Genomic DNA, 13,936 nt, shown 5'->3' with positions numbered 1-13,936 from the left:
GAATTTGAGGTCCTCTTGCAATCCCCGAATTACTATGCAAGGCGGAAACACACCTTTCTTTTCCGACCAATAAGGAAGACAGGCTGAAACACAAAGACAGAGGTTATTTTCTAGCAATCATGTGCACTTGTGGGTTGGTTCATAATACTCAAGCACACAGAATCTGTCGGAAACAAGAACACAAAGGTCTTCTCTTTGATATGCGTAGAGGTGTCTGCGGTTTTTTTTTTTTTAATTTCTGTTTCAGTGTGACACACATTGTCTGGAAGAAGGTGCTGGGAGGAGCACTGCTGGCAGTTCTATTTGTGCCTCATTGTGAGTCTTGGGAAGAGGTATCATTTACTCTGCCACCTTCGGAGCTCTTCGAGAATCAGATAACCTACTTATGCTTTCTAACCAGTTGCACAATCTGGACCCTCCAAAGATGCTGTTAAGTCCTTGGCACTGATTTCTCAGGCTAAACCGTTCAGTGCCTGAGACTGCATGCTAATTACTGAAGACCACAGCCCAGTGAAATAAGCTTTGCTCTCATGTCTGAGGGTTGCTGCGTTGGTGTTTCTAGTAGTTCATCAATCTCTCTCTATTCAAGAGCATCTGCCTTAATTTTTCTCCATAATTGCACTATATTTATTGCTCCAGTAAATTTCTGCAGGGGGCGGGGCGGTACCTGAACACCCAAGGGATTGCCAGGCAGTGAGAAATCACCTGACTGCTTGGACCTTCTATCACAACAAGAACATTCCTGAGGATTCAGTTACATTGTTGGTGCTAATCCTCCCCGCTAGTAACATCAGAGAAAACTCAAAGTGAGTGTGTGGTTTATATCATTGAAAAGGAAAGGAGTGAAGACAGAATTCTCAGGAAGTGGGAAGAGGGCAGAGTCACAGCTCTCTCAGGCACATTCTTTAGGGAAATAAATGAAAAGCCCCACTATGCTTACACCTCTGCTGGAAACAGTCAAAACGGGGACACTTCATCCAGATGAACAGTCATATTATTGCAAATAAAAGTTGCATTATTCACTGGTTTTTATTATCATGACGGCATTATTATGCTGAATTATTCATTAACATTTTTCTCCATTTTGCTATTGTTGATGATACAATTTCTTTTAACCCTGTAATAAAGGCATTTTCCTTAATCAGTCACTGTTGCCTTTCTGTACTTCTGTCTCCACAGCTCGAGGGACATAATTGTCTCTCAGTTTTCAGCAGGCTGCGTGGAGGGAGATAGAGGGAAGGGACTGGAAAAGGCGGGCTCTCCCGGGCCCTGCACGTCATACATGGCGAAGCTGCTCTCACGGGCACTGCTTTTCCACCTGACCTTCTCAGCACACTGTAGGCATGTCATGTTTTAAGGAAGAGAAAGTTAACCTGCAGGAGGACTTCACCCAGCATGACCATTAAGCTGTTACAAGTCATAAAGTGCCCGTGCCCAAGAGTGAGCCATAAAAGCGAAAAGATAGAGTTGTTAAGTATATGCCATGGCCTCCGAAAAACTTCTTCCCTTCCATTTCTGTCTAAACTTAGTTTGCTTTCACACAAAAGATTTATCTTATAATAACTACCTGTGAAATCTATTTAAAATCTAAAAATTAGAGTGATCATATGCTTCAAAGTACTCATTTTACGGATGGAAATACTGAGGCTATAAAGAGGTTGAATGACCTGCTCAAGGTCACACCAAAAATCAAGGGCTGGCCCAGGAAGAAAAACCAAGCAAGGCTCATGGATCCTAGGCACATTCCCTCTGTACCCCAAACCATGGTCCCCTCAATATGATATTCCTAAATGGACAATGCTTAAAAAATAGTTTATAAAATGACTTATAATCTTACACTAAGGCCTATGCTTGCCAATGATATAGATTTACTTGAATAGTATTTCTGTCCCCCCAAAATCTGTACATCAAATAGACTTTATGTATATTTAACCCTTCATTGTTATAATTTACTTTGAGTAAGATTCATTAGTCCCCATATTAACTGTGGTAAATTAGAGATCTCTATTGTATTAATTCACATTTTATCATATGTTGTAAGCCATCTATGTGTGAAGTAGCGTGTGAAGTGCTATGGGGGACAAAAGAAGCTTCCCTTGGAGTTCAGAATCAGTTAAGTTGGCCTCAGTCTCCCCAAGCCATCTCCCTAAAACTTGTAGGTAAATTTCATCCATTGTAGGAATCTAACCCCCTTTCTCAATTCACTTTTCTCCCCATCTGCATCTATCATTCCTTTTGAATTCCATCTTAGATATATGGTAAGATAAAGAATATTGAGCATCTAGGACTATGTAATTCCTGCTTCAGGGCCCACTGTATTGAATGGTTGAGTTATATTTCCAGGAGTATATACTTAAGGCAAGATTTTCTGTTTCTTTATCTTCTGACATAAAAATCACATGAAAAATATCCTTGAAGGATAAACATGGGGAGCCAGAAGAAGGAGAAATGGAAGAGCAGGGTGAACCCCACACTGAAGATGACAGCACTTCTCTGCTCGGTTGGCAGTGACTTCAGCATCCTATTATTGTTGACCAGGTAAAGTAGATTGAACCATCAACTCCAATTCTTTACCCTCCCTGGTGTCCTTCTGCCATGTAAATTTGCAGTTCCTACCACCAAAGCAGGTAAGCACTTGCCTGCCTTTTGATTCTGGTCTCCTCTGAGTGACTCGCTTTGGCTCACAGAATAGGGGGCCAAACAACATTGAGCTAGTTTTAAGTTTCAATTATAAGAGACCTCATGTGTTTCCGCTAGCTTCCTGTGTTAATGCCAATGCCATGAGAAGAGCTTTTCTCGAGTAGCTACTGCCCACTCAGCATGGGCCCTAGGATGAACACATGTGCAGCCAACCAGAGGTCAACCCAAGGCAAGGAGCCAAGCCCAGCTTGATGCAGCACTCCCTGCAGAGCAACGCCAGACGCTGGCCAAGCTACAGGTGCAGAGAAACAGTGCTATTGTTATATGCCACAAGCATTTGGTGGTCAGTTGTAAATGCAGCAATAGCAAAATAATATAGAAGAGTTTTTAGGTTTTATTTTTTTCTTTATTTCCTCTTAGAGTAAATCAGATAAAGTATAAGACCATTTTATCACATAATGAATGTTTCACATTGACATAAAAGCCTGTCCAATGCCCACACTAGCAATGGTTCTTTGAAATTCTCACCAAGATTTCATTTAAGGAAAAAGAGGATGCTCTGTTCTCATAGTTATGGGCTTTTCTGAGAACAATGAGTAGAACAATATTAACTTTGGAATATAGCATTCCTGGTAGTAGAAAAGCTGGTAAGAAATAAATTATACAGATTTTATAAGTATGCAATTCAATCTGCTTTTTTAGAAGTTAGATCATCTATCCATCCCACCAATATGTAATAAAGTCACAATGTCAAAAGACTAGAAGAGGGGTAAACAGGAGACAGATCAAGTTAAATTTTAGTTGGCACTACTGAGAGGATAAGGAAAACAATGACAGAAATATTAAAAGTAAAAATGTAAAACAAATTACCTGCAAAAATAACTTTGATGAGAAAAGAAAGATCTAAGAGGACGCGTAAGGTCATCTACCATTTCATAGTTTGATAGAGGAGGAGGGACCTGCAAGAGAAACCGAGACAGGAGAGCCTGTGAGGTCAGATGAGAATGGAAGTGTTGTGGAAAGCACAGAAAAAGACTATTTCAAGAAGCAAGAAGACGTCAACAGTGTCCAACTGCAGAGCCACACAGGGAAATGAGCAGCAGAGAAACAAAGGCACGTTGGGTTGATAGATGTCAAAGTCTGTGTGATGGGGTAAGTAGTTAACCAGGCAGCCCTGGCCAGATAGCTCAGTTGGTTAAAGCATTGATCTGAAGCACAGAGGCTGCCAGTTTGATCCCTGGTCAGAGCACATACAGGAGCAGTTCAATGTTTTTGTCTCTCTTTCTCTCCCTTCTTCTTCTTCTCTTGCTAAAATGAATAAATAATTTTTAAAACTATAATTAGTAATCAATCAAATATTCCATATTTAGGAGGGAGGCTAAGAAAAGTAGAAATATATAATATATGTAAAAAAAAAGGTGTTATCAGAGGAGAGGGGAGTAAATTATTTATTAATTTGATAAAGCAGATATGAGCTGGGTAATTTCTTTACTGCACAGCCCTTGGTAGAAACACGGGAAAATAAGGGTTAAAAAAAAAAAAAAGAACAACTGGAATGCCCAGAATTGTGTTAATTAGTTATGTTTTCTGTGTCAGGGGGAGTGAAGTCCAACATGTGAACTAGATTTGGAAAAGAAGTGACCTTAGAGAATCCATATTGAGAGGCTCTTGCTTTTAGAATGTTCAGGGATTATCTATTGTGTACCACTTTTTTTTGGACATTTTATATATGACTTTCACTTAATGCTTATAATTACATCGAATACAAAACACTATGCACCAGGTATGTATGCTTCTATGAGCTTAATGCATATTTACTCATTGATAACATTTTAACACTATTGGTAATCTTACTTACTCCCTTTCTAAAATGAGCATAATGAAAGAGGGCAGTAGGGTTAAGTAATTTGCAGAGTCAAAAACTTAATAAACAGTACATCTGGGAATCAACTCCCTGAGACCAGAGTCCATGCTTTCTCCATCATATCAGGTTACTTGGCGTAAATGAGGAAGAGAAGCAAAACAGAACTAGGAAGTGAAATCAAAGATAACTGTCAAGTGTTTTAATTTAACTAATGAACCAACTACATTTGGGCTTAGTTATGCACATTTAGTGTCCTGAAAAAGCTATGACTAAAATTGGCTAAGGAATAGCCAGTTCTTCTGAAGTCAATATTGCAAGGAAAAAGAAAGAGACTGAAACTGTCATCTTGAGTAAGAAAACTCTCCTTCCTCCAATTTGCTTAAGTGGTAGATGATTCAAAGCATAGGGAACACTGACTCTTACCTCTTTTTCTCATCTTTTTTTCCCAATGTATTAAAATATGTCTGCTTAGCTTTCAGCCTCAGAAACATTCAGTGATTATGACCTTTTGCATTAGGCATAACAATTATAATATATAGCCAAAGGAAAGGTCAGGGTCTACTTCTTACCAAATACATAACTCTAATTCACTTCAATATATGTTTTTCTGATGACAGCTTATTTCCACTACGGTTGCCTCATAGATTCATAATGAAAATTCAATAAAACAAATATGTGTATAAGTACTCTATAAACTATAAAGTAATATACAAATGCTACATATTTCCCTGAACACTTAGATTCCAAGAGACTGCCCCACACTCCTCAAGTTTCACTAATTTCCTTCTTTTCTTTCTTCATTTCACATCTAGTTCTCACCATTTCCCAGGAGGGACAGACTCTACGTTCATCAGTATTTGTTGATTGACAAACACTAAATGGCAAAACTCTAAAGAGATATAGTACTGATGTTAAAACTCAGGAAAATCTAAAATACCTAGAATTTCTGCATTTAATATTTCTGAAATATAGATGCATCATGTATTAATGCAATAAGAAAACATAATATCCTGAATATAGCTAATTCAGCCTATCACTACTTTTGTATGTCTCTAGAAATAGAATATTTTTATTTTTAAATAATTTAAAATTTTTCAGAAGAAAAATAAAGTTTATTAACATGTAAAAGTTTTATAAAATTCAAATTTTGGTGTTCGCAAATAAAGTTTAACTGAAACGCAGTCATGCCCATTCACTCACGTATGTTTCATGGCAACTTTATTGCTACCTTGGCAGAATTTAGTCACTTCAGAGCATCTGTATGTATTCAACAGAGTTTGTAGTCAAACTAAAACTAGACTTCTGGAGGGTGAAAATAGGCAACAATTTGTCTTCCCTGACAGGTCTTCCAAATAACTGTTTATATAGGGGGTTCAAGAATAGTCTTTATAACTGAGTATAAAACACCAAGTTAACAATTGAGATTCAAACATACATAAATGAATATTTTGGTTTTTTTTAGTGCCTAAATGGCTGTACTGGGAGCCCTGAAAAAAGAAAGCATTTTATATGAAAGAAATCTGCCATAAGAAACTCATTTCTGCAGTGGGCCCTGGAGTTTGGGGAAGAATGCAAATTGCAAGATTAGTACGCCAACTTAATCCACACCAACCCAGATTATTTTACCTTAGTTTACTAAGATAATAAAAAGTCAACTAAAGGAATGTTCTCATTAAATGATGGCCAAAGCCACCCTGCCATTGGACACGGTCTCTGGGTTGAATACCAGAGGCAGGAAATACTTGCCTTGATTGATTGCAAAAGACAACAGAGCAGTCATAGCCTTGTGATGGAGGTCCAGCTCAGAGGCTGCACCATGGGTAAGAATCTGCACCTTAGAGTGAAAAAAAGAAAAAGGCACTGAAAACAGACCAATGAAAGATAAGTGATTTTTTAATGTAAGATACATATATTATTTAAGACTTTTCTGCTTACCGTACATGTGAGAGAAACCTCTTGCATGAAAAGGTAAATTTATTGACTCACATGACCAAATTATAGCAAGAAAAAGGAAAGCAAAGTAAGGGGTTCACCCAATCTCAGGCCACCTCAGTTTATGGATCTTTGTTTGGTTTTAATTTCCCAACTTTCACTCCTCAAGGTTTGAAGTGCCTTTCAGACTTTGAGGTACTTTTTCCCTCTGGCATATATTAGAACAGAGGAAAGCCTCTGATTGGCTAATTGAGGTTACAATTTCATTTTCTAGACCAATCTACAAATTAGGAGGTGGGGCTTTCAGAGTGATCTGCAGAAGTCACATATTCTTAAAACCAATAGCGTCACTAGGAAGGCAGGGTGGTTAAACTTCAATTTGGACCCCATGCTTGATAAATGGGAGGAAGCACAGAGATCACTTGGTGTGAAAAAAGGCCACTCAGTGTCCACATGCCTAACAACAGGCTATTGTTGCCATTTTTTAAATTTATGACGATGGGAAACAACTTCTTGGATGATATCATGGTAAAAATGGCAAGTATGGAAAACCTACTGTGCATAACGGTCATCCGTGCTACTCTACTCTTGTTTGAGGTGGAGGAAAATCCTTAATTATATAACCATTAAAACCATATATTTTCCACTAAGATAAAGATACAAATTATAGAAAGGAGATTTAATAGAAAACAATTTGTTATGGTTTTAGTTGTTTCTCATGATTTAGTTTTCCCGGTGTTCATCAATGGATACACTAGTAGTCTGTGAGCTCTGTTCATGAAAAGTAAGGATTCTTGCCTTCAATGAGGAAGACCAAAAAAAAAAAACCAACAAAATGAAATGTCTTAGAATCAAGCAAGGGTAGTTCATAAATGCCCAGCTCTCTATTTGTGTTAAGGAGACTTGCCTTTTGGAATATCAGGCACCACTTGAAAGATCTCTAAAAGATTTGAGTTTCCGGCCATAATACAACTCACCCCTGTACTGTCTTCCTCTCTCAGCTCCAACTTTCAAAAGACTTTGGCCCTTTTATCAGCATAAGAAAGACTCAGTATATGAACATTTTAAACAAGACTCATTTCTTAACAGCTCAGAAACCTTTTATTTTAACTTATTCCATACCTCTCTAATGCTCTCTAATTCCTTCTCAACATATCTCCCCCAAGCCTCTTTATTTTTAGTTTCAATATGTTGCCTCACTCTTTTCTTATTCTTTAGTTTTATCTATCTTTAGATTTAAACTTTTTATTTTATGAGTTTAGATATTTTATTTTTTAATCATCTATAGTTTTATAATTTTTATGATCCATCATTTTATTTTTTATTTTAATTCTTGTTTAATATAATTTTAAACTCAATATTTTATTCTACTAGAATTTTAATTCTCATACAGACTTTTATTTTATTCTTTTTTTATTTTGTAAACATCTGCCTGAACTTATTTGTTTTTACTTTTTCTTCTTTACCTTTTCTATTCTTTCTAAAAATATTTTTAGAGTGGTTGATGAGTGTCAAAGTGCTGATGATGATGATAATGAAATTGATGATAATGACATCAATAATAATAGCAGAGGAAAGAAGATGAAGCCTTTTTTTCCCTCTATATGGCTCTTTAGGAATCTATCATTTTCCCCAAGTGAATCCTTAAGTCCCTTTCAAGGTTATCTCTACCATCTCCCTCAAAAAACAAATAAACCTCATTTAGGAGGTTGGAAAAATTCTTAGTCAATGCCCCCAAATTACTATTTTCTCAGGATAAAAAGAAGAGCTCATTAGTTGAGATATTTTCACTTCCTGATATCTGAAGTCATGTTGGTTTTGGCAATTTGTAGGCATTGGCAGGCAAGAGGGAATGACTGAAGGACATCGACTGCTCTAAAACTCTGGCCTGGGCTCCTTACAAACATTTAGTCAGCACTGAACCATTCCATAGCTACACATAGAAAGACACCCAGTGATCCATAGTTGAGTTTCCGCCTTTGCTTGAACATCAGCTTGCACTTAGACACTACTATTTTCATAGTGTTTACCTCATAGACTTTTATGAGGACTAAATAAATTGACATTTATCAAATCCACAGAACTATACCAGACATACAGTAACTGCTATATGTCAAGTAAATTTAAAGTGTGTCCATTTCTTGGTTGATCTCTCATATTTATTGGTATCAAAGTTGAATCCTCTTGTGGGTCAGTAAACCCAAGTTCTATTTCCTCACTGTGAGGATTAAGAAAAAGCTAATCAAAGCAAGAGTTACTCAAGAGGTCTGTTGATGTTATTATAATTTTTTTTTAATAGAATGAAGCCATCTGGCTTCTCTGGACAAGCTTCATAGCTTTTCAGAACCCATATGGTTCAAATCAGATACTTCTGTCTTTTCCATTTTTGTTATTCTGGGCATAAATAAGCGCCTGAGTCTCACTTTTTAAAAGAAACTTCCCATCTCCTTAAGGGACAGGTGAGGCCAGTAACTATGGAAAGTTAGACAATCTGAAGAATGAATTAATGACCATGTATATTTTATAGGGATGATAACCTGAAGGTTGAACTGATTATATTCCTCCTACATGAAACTTTCTCTCATCAGAGCTCCAGTTGAATATTCTTGCAGTAACCGCATCCAGAAGAAACTCTCTCTGCAAGAAATTTTGTCACATTATTAATGGGTAATCCTTACCAAGTCTTTAGGAATTGACATTTCTAAAAACATTTTCTACATAAAAATTAAACCTGCAGATCTTCCTCAACCATTGTCCAACATTCTTGGGCAACTATCCTGTCTTGGCTGACTCACCAATAAACTCCACCTTCAATAAAGGTGAGTTGCTTTTTAAAAGTTTCAAAATCCCCATTTCCAGGAGGTACTACATTGTATATGTGGTCAGTCAGGTCTAGATGAACCTTCTTCACTTAAAATGGTGATTTAAATAGTGGTAATCTACCTAAGAATATTGAATTACATTTTTTAGATTTAGTAAAATTCTGTTGAATTTTTATCTCAGAAGCAAAATGGAGTTTTGTTTTGTTTTGTTTTCTCCTGAGATTCAATGCCTGGAATTTTATAGAATTCTATATGTGGTAAAAATATTTTTTTGAAAGAGAACTGAATTTTAAAACATCCATCAATCACAGACACAATTTCTGGGTCATTGATTTTTCTGGTAGATTTGTCTTACTATTTATGTTTATTTTTATATACACATTCCCAAGTCAAGGCTCACTCTGTGTGAACACAGTATTGTTGTTTAACATTCATTTATCCTATGTATCTATAGTAGAGTTAGTCATTCTTAGATATGAACACCAAGATTGCTGGTGGCTCATATAGTGAACCCCTAGGGCCATTGGAAAGTGGACAGATTGCTGTTTCATGGACAACCTTTTAAAGACCAATATATTTATGGAAATATTTCTAAAATTATTAAACTTATTTATAAAGAGAATACTAGTGGTGCTGAGTGGTAACCCATGAAGTAAAACCAAAAGATTTATTTTCTTCATATTTCAATCTTTGGAGTGGCTCTTAGGCAATGTGCCTGCCATCCCTGTTGGGGTTCAGGAAATAAGGAGACTGAAAAAGTGAGAACTTCATTGATGAGCAATTTCTCTCTAAACGATGTTTAAAACTATACATTAACACAGTAAGGAAGATATTCGTCTATTTTGTTCTGGAGAGGAGTGGGTGAGGCAAACTAAAACCCTCTGGGAATATACAGTAGCTTGGTTCAAATATCTGTTGTAATTTAATGTCCATGAAGGCAGGGATTTTTGTCAGTTTTTCTCATTGATAAACCCCCCAGCACCTTGATCTGTGCCCAGCATGATGTAGGCACTTAGTAAATGTTTGTTGTAGAGGTGAATTAATGAATAAATAATGAATAGGACTTTTCATTGTTTGACTTGAAGTACTTTTGTTATTGAAATGTAAATATCTCCTCAATCAAAAATAAATATATAAATAAGGTCAAATTTACTTTATGCCAATGTTTTTCATGATTTACATAATTTTCTGAGGAGACCGAGACTGAATTTTTAGATCTAATGAAATGGTGCTGAAAAGAGACACTACCTATGGGAAAGGAGGATAATCCTTTAACCAAACTAATTTAGTGAACCCTGGGTCCAAGGAAACTGTGAGAGATAAAACTCTAATGCATGTACAGGACAAGTGTGGGCAGGTTTGAACTACTATAGGGTAGAGAATAAAGCTTTGAGATTATCTTTTCTAGACATTAAGGGGCCTAAAATTATACCTGATATTTAAGTTCTATTAATGGATGTCCCATCAGATACAAAAGTTTACATCCATGTACTACATCAGGCCTTCAGAAAAGAACAGGAAAACACACACACTCATACCACACAAACACACACCATGATAAAGTCATGGTAGTGGACTAAAGCAGGGGTCAGGAACCTTTTTGGCTGAGAGAACCATGAACGCCACATATTTTAAAATGTAATTCCGTGAGAGCCATACAACGACCCGTGTATGTTACACATTATCCAATAAAAATTTGGTGTTGTCCCAGAGGACAGCTGTGATTGGCTCCAGCCACCTGCAACCATGAACATGAGCAGTAGGAAATGAATGGATTGTAATACATGAGAATTTTTATATTTTTAACATTATTATTTTTATTAAAAATTTATCTGCGAGCCAGAAGCAACCATCAAAAGAGCCACATCTGGCTCACAAGCCATAGGTTCTCAACTCCTGGACTAAAGGAAAGGCTTAGAAGTTGATTATCCCAAGAAAGTATTAGACTTGAGTCTTTTACCCCAAGAAATCATTATATATTGCCCTTCTAGTCCAATGAGAATACATTTTGTCTTTGTAAAGCATTAGATAAAAGAGTTTTTTTTTTCTAGTTGGATGTTTCACTGTATTCAGATACCTCAAGTCAATTCTTTTGTTTTCACCAGAAGAATGGTCACATTTATCAAACAGTGGGACCCACATCATTCTTTGTCTTTATTCTGTCTCTTTGGATCGCCCAAGGTGAAGCTTGGGTTTGGATGATGAACAGGATGGGGGGGGGGGAAGTCATCTTATATATGGTTGCAGGTCTACAGTGCTCATTCAGGTTGTTGCTTTTGCTCACCTGTGTCAATGCTGCTCACACATGTAGGCAGCACTGAGCTGCTGGCACTGTTTGTCCATGGGCTGCGGTCCATGCAGTTGCATAATTTCTCCGCACCTATAAACTCTGCGCAGACCAGGAATCATTGCCCCATTTCTGTCATTAGTTCACCTATGACCTCTAAACTCTCTGTGGGGAACAGAACATTAAGTCTTTGCTGGAAGTTCCTGATGTCTCTCTTAGTTTACCTCGTTGTCTTTTGTGCATACTCTTCTTATATTTTTCTCTTTGGAAGTGGTGCTACTAGATTCAAGTCTTTCGGGTCCTAAAGATACTCTTCAGATTTACCACTCAGCAGCCTGCTTGATGCCTAGTTTTTACAAATCTTTAATGTATTCTGTAGCCCTTTCTTTCCCAGGGCACAGAAAAGTTTCTTCCTAGGCACACAGATGGGAGAATTGAGGCTATGCGTCCCCATTTATACACAATTTCTTTTCAATGAGAGCACTTGCCATACATTCACATAAAGCAGGGGTCCCCAAACTACGGGCCTGCGGGCCACATGCGGCCCCCTGAGGCCATTTATCCGGCCCCACCACACTTCCAGAAGGGGCACCTCTTTCATTGGTGGTCAGCGATAGGAGCATAGTTCCCATTGAAATACTGGTCAGTTGGTTGATTTAAATTTACTTGTTCTTTATTTTAAATAATTGTATTTGTTCCCGTTTTGTTTTTTTACTTTAAAATAAGATATGTGCAGTATGAATAGGGATTTGTTCATAGTTTTTTTTTATAGTCGGGCCCTCCAACGGTCTGAGGGACAGTGAACTGGCCCCCTGTGTAAAAAGTTTGGGGACCCCTGATATAAAGCATAAACTGTACTTCATCTTTGTTAGCTTCATCACATTTTTACATTCTTATTTTACTTGGGTCTTTCCCTCCAACCACTTATTTTCAATTTATGTTATCTGACTGTACTAAACATAATTATATGTGTTCTCCAGTTATTTCTAGAACAAGTCAGTATAAAATTAAAGAAACATATACACACAGGCATATAATCACACCCAAGGAGGCCAGGCTTCCCTGAATCACTAGATGGGACACCATTTTCACTCCACTGTTATCATAGGTTCATCAAATGGTCTAACTTGCCTCCCCCCACTTTGTTTTCACTTACTTTGACATAAAGGGGTATCATAGCAGTTAACCTATCTCCGGGGTGTGTTCAAGTTTAATGAATAAATGTGTATAATGCCTCAGAGTGCCTCACGTGAGATGTACTGCAACAGCCCATTATTAGTGCTGCTATTACAGCACCACCTCGGGACCCTCAGCCTTTAAGCTGGCTGGAGACAGGAGGTCTCGGAAATAATAACAGCCCTTCTCCCAGTGTGCCTTTCTCCCCGAACAGAGAAGTGAAAGGCATTACCTTACTAATGTAAAACTCAGCAAGAGATGAATGGGAATGGCTACAGAGTGTTTCCTGTTTCCAGGTGGGAGACATTAAGGCAACACTTTTGCATTTCCACGCAGTTCACCTGTAATGTGAGCACTTACAAACATTCTTCACGCAAGAGACAAAGCCTACTTCACTGTGCTCCACCAAGGCATGGCACAGGGTAATGCTGCTGGGAAATGGTGGGTTGCAGTATGGTATTCCTTAAGTGTCTCAATAGAGTGACAAGAGACTGAAACCACATTCATATATTAAGAAGCCTAATGGCAATCATATGTGTGTGTGTATATGATATATACATACACATAATTTAGCCATGCTTTGGCTGCAGAGGTTAGCTAAAGAAAGCATCCGTTCTGTTTTCCCTTCTACAGTGATCTGAGCTAAACAAATAAGAAGCCTCTACTTATACTTCTATAGGTTAATGATTAATTTAAAAATGCCTGGCATTGGTGCTTACTGGACACCATTTGGTAGTGGAAGTTTTTCAAATGATAAGAAACTTGAATAAATAAGAAATCATTGGCTAAGAGTCAGAACATGTTTGCCTAGAACCCCTCTCACTTGAAGGCTGAATCCTTTGGTTCTCTGATGATTGTATCAGCCTGCTTAAAAGCAACTCAACCATACTTCATCAAACGTTTCTATAAATCAGACTTCTCTTTGCTACAATAAGGGAAGCAATAGCTCTATCACAATCAACCTCACCATTGTGCGGTCCTTGCTAGCTGGGATGATATGGTCTAATGAGTTGAACTCCTTTATAATAATAATGCTCTTTGGGCTCTTTAATAATGAAGTTTCTTAGAATAGGGCTCCAAATGGACCTTGTTAGACTGAAGTCTTCAAGGGATAATGCCTATTTCTTTTGTTATTTGTATTTTTTTTTTCTTCTTACATTATCTTTACTTCAACATTTTTATAAGAGAATTTTAAAGTAAATTCCTTACTATAAT

This window comes from Saccopteryx bilineata, chromosome 12, assembly GCF_036850765.1.
Source record: "Saccopteryx bilineata isolate mSacBil1 chromosome 12, mSacBil1_pri_phased_curated, whole genome shotgun sequence".
NCBI lineage: Eukaryota > Metazoa > Chordata > Mammalia > Chiroptera > Emballonuridae > Saccopteryx > Saccopteryx bilineata.
This window is presented reverse-complemented; position numbering follows the sequence as displayed.